Source organism: Oreochromis niloticus, linkage group LG3 (assembly GCF_001858045.2).
Source record: "Oreochromis niloticus isolate F11D_XX linkage group LG3, O_niloticus_UMD_NMBU, whole genome shotgun sequence".
NCBI classification, from domain to species: Eukaryota; Metazoa; Chordata; class Actinopteri; order Cichliformes; family Cichlidae; genus Oreochromis; species Oreochromis niloticus.
The window spans coordinates 83,964,088-83,979,943 of record NC_031967.2 but is presented as its reverse complement, the minus strand read 5'-3'; the positions used below and the strand labels follow the sequence as shown (position 1 = coordinate 83,979,943).

Sequence of the window (15,856 nt, the reverse complement as noted above, 5' to 3'; positions counted from 1 at the left end):
TGCAGACAGGGCTACATATTAACTGGGATTGTCGTGTCACTTTTAGGGGAAATTCTAAGAAAACGTCACGACTCTGAGAATTTTCTTAGAATTTGGCCGCTAGGAGCCACTTTTTGCACAAAGATTCTTTAGGGATACGGGCCCAGAAGTGTCTGGTGGAATTTGAGGATTAAACCGAGTTCTGATAGAGAACTGTTAGAAGCTACTTTATTGTTGTGATTTTAGTTCTGAGTTAAATTAAAATTTTATCAAAATGATTTTCAAGCGTATCTGGCCAAAATATTTTTATTTTGGTTAAATAACTGTGACAAAGTGGGTAAAAACACCACTTGTCTATATTCTTAGTTAACATTCTTGTTTTGATTTAACCATATTTCATATGTAGTCTGCAAAAGGCAAACATCTACTATCCCGGGTTTGTTTATGTTTTGCACTTTTACAGATTATATAATATAACATCTTGGTTTAAATCAAATCCTACAAGTTTTTTAAGTTAACATGTTCTTTATTTCAACTGTTAATTTGTATTGTTTAGAACTTACCTTACCTACCTGTCTTCCAGAAAGAAAAGGAGGAAATGTAGGCTGAATCCCAATTCAGGGTCTGCAGCCTTAAAGTACGCAGCCTCAACGATCCTCAAGGGCCGCGTACTCAAAGACCGCTAAGGCCGGAAGTGCGAGGCTTGTGAAATGGGACGGTCTAGCCTCCATCGCGCTGCCCAGGTTGCCTAGCAACCATAACACCAATCGCTGGAAACGTTTCATACAGCTTTGTTTGACAGAAATGAAGGAGAACATATGTTGTTCGTGTGTTTGTTTCTACACGAGCTTTGTGTGATTTAATAAGTATCTGAGGCTGAGACCACAGGACTGTAAAACATGATTGTTGGCCTTCATATCTGTACTGAACAGTCATTTAAGATTAGCTAGTAAATAACATTTAGCTCATGTTGTTCATGAGACTAAAGTCAGTGTAAATATGATATGGCCAATATTATAGTTATTATATTAATCATTATAAGTTATTACAGCAGTGAGTTTGAACTCTCAAATCAAATCACTTCTATTGTCACATCACATGTGCACTGGTACAGCACATGTGAGTGAACTCTGTGTCTAATACTGAGGTTCAGTAAAGATTCAAGTTGCAGTTATTTATATTTCCTATCACCTTAAATCTTCACTCAAAGACACTCAAGTATCTCTGACAGTGTATATACAGATGTATTATATATAAGAGACAAATATTGTTTTTTTAATATGTTGGCATTACTAAATTTGGCTCAATGCTTACATATATGTGTAAAAAGAAAATGTACGAGCTGTGATAACTGTTTCTGATAGAATGAAGAGTAGACTGATATATGAAATATTCCTTTATTGGGTGAGAAAATCAGACCATGTCATAACTGCTTTAAGTCATACAGAACAGATATCAGAGCCTTAAACAGGCTGACTTCTGCTAAATGGGTCAAACTGGGCAGAAAGTAAACAAACACATAACATCCTTATAGAATATGATGTAACACTATAGATCAACTTACCTCAGAATATATAAAGCATATAAACAATTACAGCAATATGATGCAACAAACACAGCAGTGCTACTAATCCAAAATACTCAAAGCTTCATAGAACTGAAACAAACATTTATTTTTAGCTCCATTCTGCTGCTGATACATACTTTAGGTTTCTGAACATTAAACTTGTTGCTGCCTTTCATAGTGTGTAACTTGAAGGCCCTGAGTACTTTCTCCCACACTGAAAACACTGGGATGATAACATTATTTGAACATTACCTAATAAGACTGATTCAGGACAGACAGTTAGTTATGTTAAACTTTCCTAGCAGTCCTTCACAAACAGGGAACAGTCTGTCTATTCTCTCTTTTTTGACAAAAATCAGCAACGAAGAAATGTACGTGCTGCCTTTAGCTGCACCTGGTACATTCAGGAATCTCTACTCCGAACCACAGCAGGTTGTTTTAAAGGCTTTTCTGGGTTAATGTTTGTTTGTTGGTATAAACATGTCTGTGATCGCTGTGTTGTTCTTTTTGATGCAGTATTTCATGTAACAAAAATCACAACAATAAAGCAAGTTTAACAGTTCTAGTGTGTGTGCGTCAGCTATCATGCAGCCTGTTTCAGTTGCTCCTGCTTTTACTCTTTGCTCAAATTTTTTTTTAAACTTTTTTCTTTGTCCTTTTACTGAGTGTGTTCATCGGTTTGGTTAGCTTTCTTTTCAAATATGTGGGTCTAGAGACTTCTTGATCTGCTGTTACTTTCACTGAGGAATGGGACCGCAGCACAGCAGCTACACACCAGAGATCAGCTGAGCCGCCTGATGCTGGTGTTGCAGATTAACTGGAGACGGTCAAACAGATGTGTGACAGACTTTAAGGAGCTGCTGCCGACAAACCAGCAAATAAACACTGAATATTTCATGTAAATGGTAAATGGCCTGTATTTATATAGCGCTTTTGTAGTCCCTAAGGACCCAAAAGCGCTTTACATATCCAGTCATTCACCCATTCACGCACACATTCACACACTGTGTGAATGTGTGACATTTGTGAGCTTAAACACAGTCCGTCAGTCTTTTTGCTCTTGAACAATAAAATATTAAAAACTGTCTCGAGTTTATTTGGTGATGTTCTCATGCACGAGGCGAAAACAGCAAACAAACGTCACAGTAAATCTTTCCAGCTGATGTTTTCTCTGCTCATGTTCAACTTGTCTGATTCAAGCTGGGAATATTTATTATGTGTTAGAAATGTTCTTCAATCAGCCAGTACTCTTTAACTTTTACTTTAGTAAAATGTTGAATTAGTACTTCAATTTTTACTGGAGTATTTTTAACAGTAGTATATTTTACTTAAGCACAGAATGAAGTTCTCAGTCTGCTGTGTATCTTTAGTCGCTGAGTAAATGGTAAATGGCCTGTATATTCACACACTTCACACTCTTTTAAGTAAAAGAATAAACTATTAATTTGGGTATCACTTGGTTTTGGAATATAAAACAAAAATCTTTGTACATACATGTGGTGGATGAAACAGCAAACAAACATCCAATTGCAGACGTTGATGCTGATGGAACAGACCTGAGAGCTATGCAGTGGGGTTTAGCAAAAGTGGAAGAAGAAAGTGTGAGTCCAGTACCTTAGAGTTTCCAGTTTACAACAAAATATTTAAAGGACAGTGAAACACAGATCCACTCCTGCAACTAGATTGGATAGCGACTGGTCTCAATCAACATCAGTCTGCAATTTAAAATGAGGTCATTAAAAATTAATTAAAATAAAGACTTTAGTAGATATTGGTTATAATTATCCATCACAACATTTAGAATTTAAATTTTAACCATTTTTAGGGTATAACTGGCTGTTTTTGACTACTTTTGATTTTACCTTGATTTCACCTTTAAAACTGTTTATCTTGCCTTGTTTGGTCTCATTATTCTCAGCACAACCTAACATGTTTGAATTTCCTGTTATTTTTTCCACTTTACCATACTGATCTAAATTCAGACAAAAACATAAAATCAGAGTAGAAAAAAAGTTATTTTTGTCACTGTAAAAACAAATCAGTTTTAAAGCTTGAAATGCAAATATAAATTGGAAGAAAATATTGTAAAATTTAAAAAACCTCTGCACAAGTTGTGCAAAGAACAAAGTTACATGCAGATATTTACCTAAAATTGCAGCAAATGTGTTTTTTTTATAACAATTTCAAACTATTTACAGAACAATACAGGTGTTCTTCATTAAATAAGAAGTGCACACAAATGATTTGTACCACGGCAAAAATAGTTTGTGTCCACTATAAGACAGAGGAGAACAGCACAAGGATAAACCTGCAGGTCTGACAGCAGGAGGTGTATCACTCCTCCCGTTTCCCAGCTGGTGACAGCGTTTACACTGTAATCTGCATTTGTGACATTCATTAGTGCCCTCATTGACACACAACATACAACAACAAATTCACTACACACTAATTACACAAGACAACACAACACACTAACTATACACGCCACACTAAACATCACAAATCTATCACATCTCAAAACTCTGTCTGTCTCTCTCTTGCTCACTCTGTCTCACTGCCGTCACTCCCAAAACGTTCCCCTCGCCCTAAACAAACAAATTGCATGTGCTGCCATTTTTAAAAACAATGGTCGACATGTCTTGATGCATGCTCAATGATCCAGGCAGGTAAATCTCCAAAAGCTGATTCTGTTCATCTGGACGTAGCGTTTTGTGGGAGAAACATTTCGTCGCTCATCCTTCAGTGGGCTGGTTTCAGTCATTATGCAAATGTCCTGTTTATAGATTGGGGAAACCTGCAGTCAGCTGAGACTGAAGAAGTCACTTGGATGAGTGACAAAACGCCTGTAGGTGTAAATAGACTGCAGAGTCCTGGCCTGATGAGGTGGCTCTTCTGTGTTGTGCCATCCGCTTCGCTAGAGGTTGTTTGGTTTCCCCGATGTATAAATCCTGGCAATCCTCCTGGCACTTAACAGCGTACACTATGTTACTATGTTTGTGTCGGGGGACACAACATGGGATTGACCAATTTTTCGCGCAGTGTGTTTTGGGGTTTAAAAGCCACAGAGACCCGGTGTTTAGAAAAAATGCGTCTCAACTGCTCCGATACTCCTGACACGTACGGGATCACCACAGGTTTTTGCTTGGGCAGCGGTTGTCCTTCTCTCCTGGATCGGCTGGAGCTTTCTTTAGGCACCTTTCCAGCTTTGACATTTGAATTTGATGTGTTGGTCCACCGAGTAAATGTGATCCGTGAAATGTGGAACATCCTGAGATTTGATTTTCACCCAGGTGTCATCCACATACCTGAACCAATGACTTGGTGGTGTTCATGAATGAGCACAATGAACACACTTGTTTTTAACAGCTTGTTTTTAACCAGAGCTGAGCTTATCTTTCCTGAATAAGTTCATTTCTACATAACGGACGAGTTAGAAAGAGTCCTCAGTCCCAGCAGTATCTGATCAAACCGATCCTCTGTTGAGGAGACAACGCTGTTTCTCCATCGTGGTCACATCTGGAGGTCAAAGGCCAAAGCAGCGCTGCTGAAGGTCAAAGGTTAACTGAACCCTGAGTCTCCTGATGAGATCATGTTCTGTAGATGATGAGATGTTCACAGTGAGGAACATGACTCTACAGCTGCTGAACCTCTGTCTGCCTCTCTAACATGCTCTTTCTATGCCAGCCAATTAAAAAGGAGCTCATTTTATCAACAATTCCTCAGTTTAAATATTTGACATGTTTTCTCTCTTCTATTGTGAGTTAAATATGTTCAGTTGTTATTTACATATTTCAGCATCCAGTGTATTTGTACAGTTGGGTGGATTCAGTCCTGTTGGTCTCTCTGGCTCAGGTCCTGGAGCCATTGTTGTCTCTGGACAAACCTGGATCTGAGTGATTTATCTGACCTGTGAACTCTGACCCTCATATGAAGAAGCAGGAAGCACAAATGTAGTTAACCTGAATCAAATCTGAATTTAGTGCTCCAGAGATCCCACTGAGAGCTCCACAGCAGCTGGATCCACAGCAGCTGGATCCAGCAGCTGGATCCACAGGTTTAATCTGGTAGCTTTCCTGACCCGGCCCACCCAGGAGCTGTGACTCCTCCCAGTCTCAGCAGTCAGGTGGATGCTGTGTAAACAGCACTGCACACTGACATGAACAGGGGAAATGTCTGTGTCTGTATCTGCTGAATACACTCAGTGATGGAGCCTCAGAGGTCACACAGGTCAGATCGACAGTCAACCTTTAGGGATCTCCTTACCTGGATCACTGAGTGTGCATCAAGACATTTTGGAAACATGGAAACATGTATGATTTTGGTTCAACACACAGCTGTGTTTATTAAGCAGTGACCATGCTATTGGGTAAGAGAATATCCTGAAGTATCAGTGGGAGGGTTTACAGGTTTATGTTCATCGTCCAGACCTCAGTAACAAATTTAAAGATGATGAAGTTAGTTTTTCACCTCGTACGCTGAGGTAAACTTACTGTCCAATAAAAACACTTTGAAAACACACCAGAGCTCCACAGTGTCACGATCTGCAATGGCAGATTGCAGAGAGGAGGAGGAGCCAAATGTAGACAACTGAGGCGAGAGTTAGGTTGAACAGAAAGAGTCATTTATTGAGGCTGGAATGTTGACATACATAAAATGTGAAACCAAGACTAGACTCACTGACTAAACTGGGAAAACTAAAGCAAAAAACAAGGAAAACTGGAACATGACGTGAGAGACACAGGAAAACAGACACGACATAAGCACACAAGGGTAATTAGGGAGACCTGACGACACACAGGAAGCAAAACTACACATACACACCGAACACAGGACGTTATACTGTCAAAGTAAAACAGGAAACACTAATTCACACAACATGACACAGGAGACGGGAGGGAAGAACTAGATGGACTTTGAAGACAACGGGAATAGACGCACATGATGGACTGGGAGAATGTACAGGAGGCACAATACAGAAAGAGGAGACAGACACAGAGGACAGACTTACACAGGAAACAGGGATGAAGAGATAAACTCAAACCTACCTAATCCATACTGACACTAAACACTAGAACATTTCTCCAACACAGCAAAAGAGGAACCAAGAGACAGAAGTACTGCAGATGCTGGTACGCTGACACACAGTCTGCAGCTCAGAAGGCATGATGAGTGGTGACATCATCAGTGACATCATCACCATCTTCAGCCAGTCCCTGACCTCCTCCATCACACTTGGTCATCTCCATGGAGACAGCCGGTTTGTTCGGTGTCCTCCTGCTGCAGCAGAGGGACAGCAGCAGGCCAGTAGAGATGCAGTATGGACAGAAGACCACTAGATGGCAGACGAGCCTCAGCACAGACTCACATGGAGTAGGAGGACCTGAAAGAGGAGGACACAGAGGAGTCAGAAGGTCAGAAGGACTCAAATTACTCCATACAGTACTTTGAACCTGCATATTGTAGACATAGAGGTGCCTGTTATAACCACACAGAGCCTTGGGCATCTTGCTGTAAGTAAATTTGCACTGAAGGCCAGCCTTGTATCTGCAGCTCTGACCTTTGACCCTCAGGTGTGCATGTCTGTGGGTCAGATCTGACCCAAACCTGTGGGTGTTGCAGGCCAAGGTTACATTGTTAGAACTGTGGTTTTATGGTCTTTGTAGTTCCTCATGTGGAAGCCAGGTTTTTTCTTAGTGTTAGAGGACCTTTGAGTGAGTGTGGACACACCAAGAGACTGAATTCCCCTCAGAGTTTCATAAACTTTGGAATATTTGAGGAGGAGGAGGAGGAAGAAGAAGAAATAGTAGTAGTAGTAGTAATGATGATGGAGCAGCGACCACAGAGCACCTACATCACCTCAGAGTTCCTGTTACCTTCAACTCACCTGTAGAAACGGTCAGAGCAGACACCAGCAGCACACACACACCTGCAACAGGACAGAGGTCACTAAAGGTCACCAAAGGTCAGAGGTCATGATGAGGACAGACAGGTGTAGGAACATCAGCTCACCTGCAGCAGTCAGCAGAAACAGGCCTGAAACTGAAGAACACACTGATCAGAGATCAAATGGTCACATGACCAAAGAGAAGCATTCAGAATGCAGTGATTGGTTACTGTTCCCACACATCAATAACCCACAGCGCCCTCCAGTGGTGGAAACACAGATAATACATGAAACATGAAGGAGACTCACAGCAGAGGCAGACGCTCCGTCTCAGACAGCCGTCACCTCCACAGCTCCACAGGTCTGCTCCCCGACCTCCTACATCACACAGAGAAACATCAGCACAGGAGGAGTAATGGTGCACATCAAACTCATGTGATGGTTCGTGCTGACAGCGTGATGGTGTTTGTTAGACAGTAGGAAGTGCTGTGAACTTGTTGTTCCTGCAGACACATGAGTGGAAGGAAACCTGGGACCAGCTGAATGTGTGATGTGTAAACACAACTCCTCTGTTTTCAAACGCACAAACATTATTGTTCCAACTCATCCTGCAGCAGGTTTTAAAAGAGTTGATGGGAGCGCGGCTGCTCTCGTCAGCTTTAATAAAGGAACAAGACTTTTACTTCTGTGCAGGTTTATCACCTTTGAGTTTACTGCAGAGGAACCGAACTCCACCCAGAACCAGAACCAGGAGAACCCCAGAGACCAGACCTGCTACAACTGGGACCAGGAGAGAGGGAGGAGGAGGAGGAGGAATACAGGGAGGACATGTAAGAGCAGTTTTTAAGGGAGGAGCAAAGTTTGTGGAGGTGCTTGCAGGAGGAGGACAGTGAGGAGGAGGATGGGTGATTTTGGGAGGATCTGCAGGAGAGATGATGAAGATGGTTCAGTCAGTTTATTATCAGGTCACAATGTTACATCAGGTTTTAAACAGGAAGTGATGTCAGTGTTCTGACCTCTGACCCTCAGAGAGCTCTGAGGAGACTTTCCACCCTCATCAGTAGAACATGAGTAGAGACCTTCATCAGCCTGCGTGATGTTAGTGATGATGTGCTCTGGTTTATGACCAACAGAACTTCCTTTGATGAAGAAATAAGCTGCGACTGTGGCACCATTCCTCTGTCTGCAGCGCAGAATGACATCACTTCCTGTCCTCACAGGAAGTGCAGGGATCTCCAGGATGACACCTTCATCAGACCATCAGAGACAAACAGAGTTAATGAGAGCAGAGTCACACAGAGACAGAGACACAGCTGGAACATCTCACCTTTAGTGTCTGATTGGACACTGAAGGAGACTCTGTCACTCTGCTGTCCAGAGGAGTCCTCACACCAGAAGGTTTCACTGGGAGCAGAAAGATCCACAACACAGTAGGAACCAAGAAGCCCCCCAAAGCCTGGAGCTGCTCCACAGTCCTCAGTGAGTCCTCCTCTGGTCCTCTTCACTGTCCATCCATCAGCTGTCTGTCCATCATCAACACAACTCAGATCCACTAAAGATCCTCTGAAGAACTGCTGAAGGTTTGGACCGACAGACAGAGACACTGGAGGACACACACACACACACACACACACACACACACACACACACACACACACACACACAGAGTAAATGTATTTGTGTTCTTGTCTCACTGATTGTTTTCACTTCCATCACCTCACCTGCAGAAACAGTCGGTGCAGACAGCAGCAGCACACACACACCTGCAACAGGAGGTCAGAGGTCACTAAAGGTCAGAGGTCACAAACAGGCAGACCACAGTCTGGACCCAGACCCTGTCAGATCCAAACCAACAACCAAATCAGATTTTCCAGCCTGCAGTCAGCTGATGTGACTAACGTGGACCTGAAGCTTGTAAGAGGTGACCTTCCACCACTGAGACGAGTTTCTCAGCTTTGACTCTGAGCATCGTCACCATGTTTGGCTCCACACACTAAAGCAGTTTCTCCACAGTCAACATAATCACAGCTAAATATGGTTCCCAGCTCATCAGTGAGCTCCTCCACATGTGTGTGAGGCTCTGAGTCAGCCAGGGTTAAAATCCTGGCAGCACAAGCTAGAGCTCAGTTTACTCACAGAGCAGAAACGTGCAAAAGCACAGCAGAGTGGAAACTGTGGTTGAGATGTGTTACCAGTATCACTGAGACACAGTCAGTGTGTGAAACAGAAAAGAGGAAATTCAAGTTCTTTCTCTTTTTATTTATCTCCCTTTGAACATGCATCACATTGTATTATGTTAAAATGGAGCATTATGCATATGAACAGTCTTACATATGTGTTTACTTCTATGTTGCATCTACATGTCTGTATCTGTGTGTTTATGTTTGATCCTCTGGACTTTAGCTTCAAGACATTTTCTCTGACACGACCTCTTTAAACTTTAGTATAATACCCCTGGTTTACATGATCATTACACACACACACACCTACACACACACACACACACCTGTCCTTGTCTTTGGGACATCGTAGGGACACCTGATCAGAACATGTATAGTGGGAACCATCCTTTCTGGTGGTTATACGGAAAAATAAATAAACTAGGCTTTATCTCAGAAAGGACATAAACCAAGTTGTTACATCAGATGATCAGACAGAGTTCCCACACTAGAAACAGCATTTTGGGTTTGGTTCAAATTGTGCTCATAAATATTTTGCAGTTGTAAATCAGACCGCCTAGTAGTGAGTTTCGTAACCTTGTAAACCAAAATATCTGAAAACTCCATAGATGAGAATGTGTGTGTGTAAAAATATGTACACAAGTTACAATGTTTTAGTTAAGGTCTGTTTACAGATACAAAGCAAAAAAACTATGTTTAAAACTGTGCTCAAGTTCCCTCGCTCGTTTTTCTTCCTTTCAGCTCATTGGTCAATGTCATGTCAATCACAAATTTAACAATCCAATCAGAGAACAGATGAGTGAGCAACTGTGGCTACAATGTAGCTTGCCATTACCAGTGTGTGAATGTGTGTGTGAATGGGTGGATGACTGGTTGTGTAAAGCGCTTTGGAGTCCTTGGGGACTAGTAAAGCGCTATACAAATACAGGGCATTTTTTCTATCTATATTTATGTGTACGGCACACACACACACACACACACACACACACACACACACACACACACACAAACAGTTACCAAGACTACGTGAAGTACCCTCAGAAGATCTACTAGATGATGTGAATGCAGGACCACACCTACTGCAACCAGCTCATCTACACCACAGCAGGAGAGATCAGTGAGATGCTACAAGCAGCAGTGGTCTCCATGGAGACGGAGACTAGAGGCCAAGGTCAAAGTATCACAGAGGGAGGTTGAAGTGGTCTTGAGCAGCAGTTCTCCAGGGTTTATGATCAGCATTCAAGTTTTTTCTTTGGACATATTTGGTTGTTTCCTCACTGGTTTCCAGTCGAGTGGAAGTCAGCAGGAAGTCACATGTAGTTAGTAGCATTAGCTTCAAATTCAGAACAGGGTGCTCTCTGTGCTGAGCTCTTTAAGGTGGATGGAAGAGTCAGCACTGAAAATCCACCCAAGCACAGACCTGTACCTACCCCCATCACGCCCACAGATGGTTTTAAAGGTGAGTGAAAAGAGGCAGCAGTAATACAGAGATGCTATTTCCTGAGGAGTTTGTACTTTTTCATGTATTTACATTAATATTCCTATTTTCCCTTAAAGGAAATCTCCTCCAGGAAGGCTGTAGTCTTGTCTGTGAAACGGTGATGTTTGTTCTAAAGACCAATCACATACATAACAGTGGCTTAGTCAGGCTACCACGCTGAATTTAGTCAAAGGGATGTTTTTTAATGAAACTAGTTTATGGTTTAATCAGCAGGTGTTGTATTTTACACCTTTTCATGTACACAGTGTCCCAGACCACTGAAATCAGTATTTTAAAATGCTTTTCCTGCTTAACCATAATTATTAGTGTGTAGTCACTCTGGTGTACTGGAGAATTATTAATGTGTATAAAAGTCTGAAGTTTTTATTTAAATTCATGACCTGATGGCATTGTTTTTGTAAACTGTTATTAAACAACGGTAAACATTAAGTAGACTGAACTCAATTTTTATCAGGTTGTTATTAGATCTCAGGTTAGGTAAGTTACCTGTACTTTTTATTCAAAGAGCTGATCAACTCAGTTTATTTGAGTTGTCTTAAATTAGAAAAACTAAGTAAGCTGGAAATTTAAACTATATGGTTTGAAAATGCCACGTCACTATCGTCCTCCTCCTCGCACAGATCAGTCCGCGTGTTCATGGTGCCGCCATCTTTTTCTGGAATATGTTGAGCAAACCTGGAGAAGCTTCAGCTCAAGAGATCATTGTTGTCACTGCTGTGGATCTTTACCTGATACACTGACTCAGTGAGTAAATGTTTACTCTTATTCAAACTGATTTTGTGCCTTCTCTCAGTTTAGCTCCAGGTTTATGAACTTGCTAGCTAGCTAGTGTTAGCCTAGCGTTGCTGCTGCCTCTGGGCTCATGTTACTTAAAAATTAACCCACAGCTTTAAAAACATTATATAAAATCTCTCAGTGAAGTTTTCTGTTGATTGTTTGAAACAGAAACGTGAGCAGATACCAGATAAGAGCCCAGCTGTTAGGGGCGGGGCTTGTTTTCAGCCCACTTTTATAACATATGAACTGCATCTTCTTAACCTCTGTATTTATTTTAATTCTTTGTGGCAGCTTTTCACATGACATCAAACTCTTACACGTCTAGAAAAGGAGCTGTTGGACAGAAAGACATCAGCTGAGTGGGAAGTATTTTGGTTACAGTTTACTTCCCACAATATATTAGTAGCTGTCACATTTATATTAATCAGGCTGAACTTTAATCATACTTTAGATCAAACTGTTTTACTTGCTGTTTCCTTTATGCTTTGGTTTCCTGTCTTCTATTATTAGACCTGAGATGTGACTGCTCTGTGCTGTTGCTGATGACTCCAGTTAATCCTACAAGACATGCTGTGTAAGTAACAAACAACAACAGTTTGGTCTGCATTTATTCAAAGATCATATCCAACAGACTTAGTTTAGAGGGTCCACACTGTCTGCACTGTATATAGTTAAGTCTGCAAGTTTTTGAACAGTGAAATTTGTTTTGTGCCCAAATTATTCTGCAGATCATCAGAATAAGTTATTGGCCATGTTGGCAGAGCCCTTTTTAAAAATATGCTTTCATGACATTATTGTGTGTTGGGTGGTGGTCAGAGCTATCAGTGAATGTCACCTCTCTGGTGGGGGTGGAGCCTGAGATTGAGTCTAAGCTGAGGTCTGTTCAATAGCAAATAAAAAGTTTTAAAAAAGCAAATAAGTTGGTGTTCTAAAGAATCTGATTGTTTGCTTGCAGGACACCAGCAGAGATGAGTCCTCCATCACAGATGGTTGGTCAGTGACCTGCAGGTCGAAGGTCATTGCATCTCCAGCCCACATCCACTGCCACTGTACTGAAGGGAAGTTAAAGACTTTCTGCTGCACTTACATTTGGATCAGCTCGATCCATGACAGTCATTCAGGCAGTGATGCCTGGACTGGAAACAAGCATCCTTAAAATATTACAACACACCAGCTCCTGTGTTTGAATGTAAAACAAATGTGTTGTTTGATCTGGACACTGAACAATAAATACATTTTATTTTGATTATAGAAGTAATGTAACTACAAACAAACTTAATAAACTAATAATAATAAACTAATAATAAGAATAATTAAATCTGAGATGTTGTTTCATTGTAAGATTGTAACAATGATGACAGTATAACTGTTGTTGTTCAGCAGAACAGTGTCCAGGATGTTGGCTGTTGTTTTACATTTCAAAATAAAAGTTGGGCTGATTTAAACACCATTACAAGAAGTGTTGTTAATTATTCTCTTTGAATCACATTTGCATTCAGTGTTATATTAATATAAGTTACTACAAGTTGTTCTTTAATGTAGCAGAACTTGACATGTTTGTCAGTGGGTGAACAATCAGTGTTACACAGTCATCAAGTTATTCTTAGAACTGTGCACTTAATGAATAAGTTGTCCTAATATAATCATCTTAAGCTTTACTCTGTTTTTTTGAGGCAACAAGTTTATTAGTTTTTTAGTTCTGGGAGCTAATTAGATTTCACAGTGTGGATTTAGTGTCTGTGTCTCTGTCCTGCATCACAGTTTCCCACATTCCCGGCTGTGTGTAGTAGAGGTTCCATTCAGTTTAATGCTGATGAATAAATGAGCAGCAGCTCTGAGTTTGACTCACCGAGGAGCAGAGAGACACACGGAGTCTTCATCGTGTCTGGATGACGAGTGAACATCAGTCTGAGCAGCAGCGAGACGCCTTCAGCTTCATCACTTCACCTTTAACACGTTTAACACATGAAGTGTTTCACTGGCTGAACTCCATGTGGCCACACTGTGTGGTTGGTGAGGGCGGGGCTTACTTTACTGCGCCGCAGCCTGTAGTTATCATGTACCAAGCTAAAGTTCATCATTGTCCCAGCACACACACACTCAGGAAAAGGACAAAGCCCACCATCAGAACCATTAACACCTTTTCTGAGGAAGCTCTGGCTCAGCTGCAGGACTGTTTTGCTCACAGAGTGTCTCTGAACAGGACGACCTAGAGACTCACACAACCGCAGTGCTGGGTTACATCAAACACTGCACGGACACTGTCACCACGGAAAAGTGCAACAAACCGTAAACCCTGGATGACAAGTCAGGTTCAGGCATGTTAAAGGCAACTCTACATACAAATCTGGGGACCAGGACATGTACAGCAGAGCAAGAGCAGACCTTAAAAAATGCATCAGAGCAGCAAAACTGGACATTTCAAACAAGTTATCAGATCTCCTCTCTGATAACGACTCCAGGAAGGTATGGGAGGGCCTGAAACACATCACCAACTACAAAGGCAACGGGACAAATACAGATAACATGGACATCTCATTAGCAGAGGAACTTCCACTTTGAGAGAACTGCAGTCACCCCCACCATGCACACCGCCCACAGCCTCCTGTGAGCACAGGAAATACACATTTAGCCTCCAAGAACAGCAGGTTCACTGTGTTCACAGTAATAAACTGCCTCCCACAGGAGCTCAGTTTGAGTTCTGTTTTTTCTCCTCTTGTACCTGATGTGGGTAATTTTCCTTTGTTTTTCCTACCATGTTTGTGCTGTGTATGTGTGGTCGGTAGGGGTCCAGTTTCACTGCAGGTAACTGTACGTGTAACATGCAACATGTAATGTGTATCTTTGCATGTGACAATAAGTCCCTAATGTGGAGTCCCTAATGTGGGATCTGTACATGTGATCAGCAGTATATTCTCCACACTACAGTGGAGACTATGTCTGCTGTTTTTTAAAAACACAGTTTCTCTCATGTTTCACATACAGATAAATCATTTATGACACACCTCCAAATTTCTTTGTCCATTAAATATAAAAAGAAAACACCAGCTGGCACAAACTTGTCACTTATAATTAATTTAAAAAATGAAAAATAAATAAATGATTAAATCAATATGTGAGGAGTCTAATAAGTCACCCTGATCTGTGACTGAAGTTGCTGTTTCACCCGAGTGACTCTGAACTAAGCAGGAGGCTCAGTTATGATGTCACATGAAAAAATGATTTGCAGTGGTAAGAAGATGAAAACAGGAACACAAGAGAAAAGGAGGACGTGCCACAACAAAAATAGATGATTACTGAGGAAGGAAACAGCACAGAGCTGAGTGACAGCGCTACTTAGATGTTCTTTTAGATTATTGTAGGGTCGGCTTTAACTGTTGTTGTGATTTGCTGATGTATAAATTGAATTAAATTGAATCGTTGCCTCTAAACCCAGACAGTCTGCTGGAGCAGACATTTTCCTCAAGGCTGAGAATATGTAAATTGTAGTTGTTGTGGAAAATCTGGACCCAAAATTCAGACTCCAGAACAGCATTTAATAAACAAAAAATAAACCTTTATTATCAGACATAGTAAATCCAGATGGCTGAAAAAAGAAGGTTTAAAATCAGGTAATACTTGAGGCAAACACTTAGGTAGTTAAACAGTCCGAGTACAACAAGAATTAAGGAAAACTGAGGCTTAACTTCACGTAATCGAGTCAGGAAAAGACACACAGTTTGGAAAAACAAGGCACAGGAAAACAGAATATCAAAATAAGACAGGAAACATCAAATATTAAACCGGAAACTGGGTTCATAATAGAGAACACTGGGTACAAAACCCAGTATCATGACACTAATGCAGATATCTTCATTCTTGATTCAAATCTCATCTCAAATCTCAAATAATCTCTTCATAAAATAAACAACTGTTCTGACTTGTCTGATATCATTAAGAACCGCAGCTCTATTTAGCTTTAATGACAG

At 41.1% G+C, this 15,856-nt stretch overlaps 2 long non-coding RNA genes across 3 annotated transcripts; one reads left to right on the top strand and one right to left on the bottom strand.

Moving 5' to 3' along the window:
- Positions 1–6,147: 6,147 nt before the first annotated feature.
- On the bottom strand, positions 6,148–13,808 carry LOC102076792 (uncharacterized). Of its 2 annotated transcripts, none has more exons than XR_002059938.2 (9): positions 13,738–13,808; positions 9,152–9,193; positions 8,758–9,033; positions 8,447–8,677; positions 8,133–8,351; positions 7,740–7,808; positions 7,556–7,585; positions 7,431–7,472; positions 6,148–6,926 (listed from the first exon to the last, which is right to left on the bottom strand). It is a non-coding gene; the product is annotated as an uncharacterized LOC102076792 (long non-coding RNA). The 2 variants fall into 2 exon arrangements; XR_003219324.1 differs by having other exon boundaries at positions 8,447–8,683; positions 13,738–13,783.
- LOC112846421 (uncharacterized) lies at positions 11,503–13,045 on the top strand. Its single transcript, XR_003219358.1, has 3 exons — positions 11,503–11,855; positions 12,399–12,462; positions 12,844–13,045. It is a non-coding gene; the product is annotated as an uncharacterized LOC112846421 (long non-coding RNA).
- Positions 13,809–15,856: the final 2,048 nt, after the last annotated feature.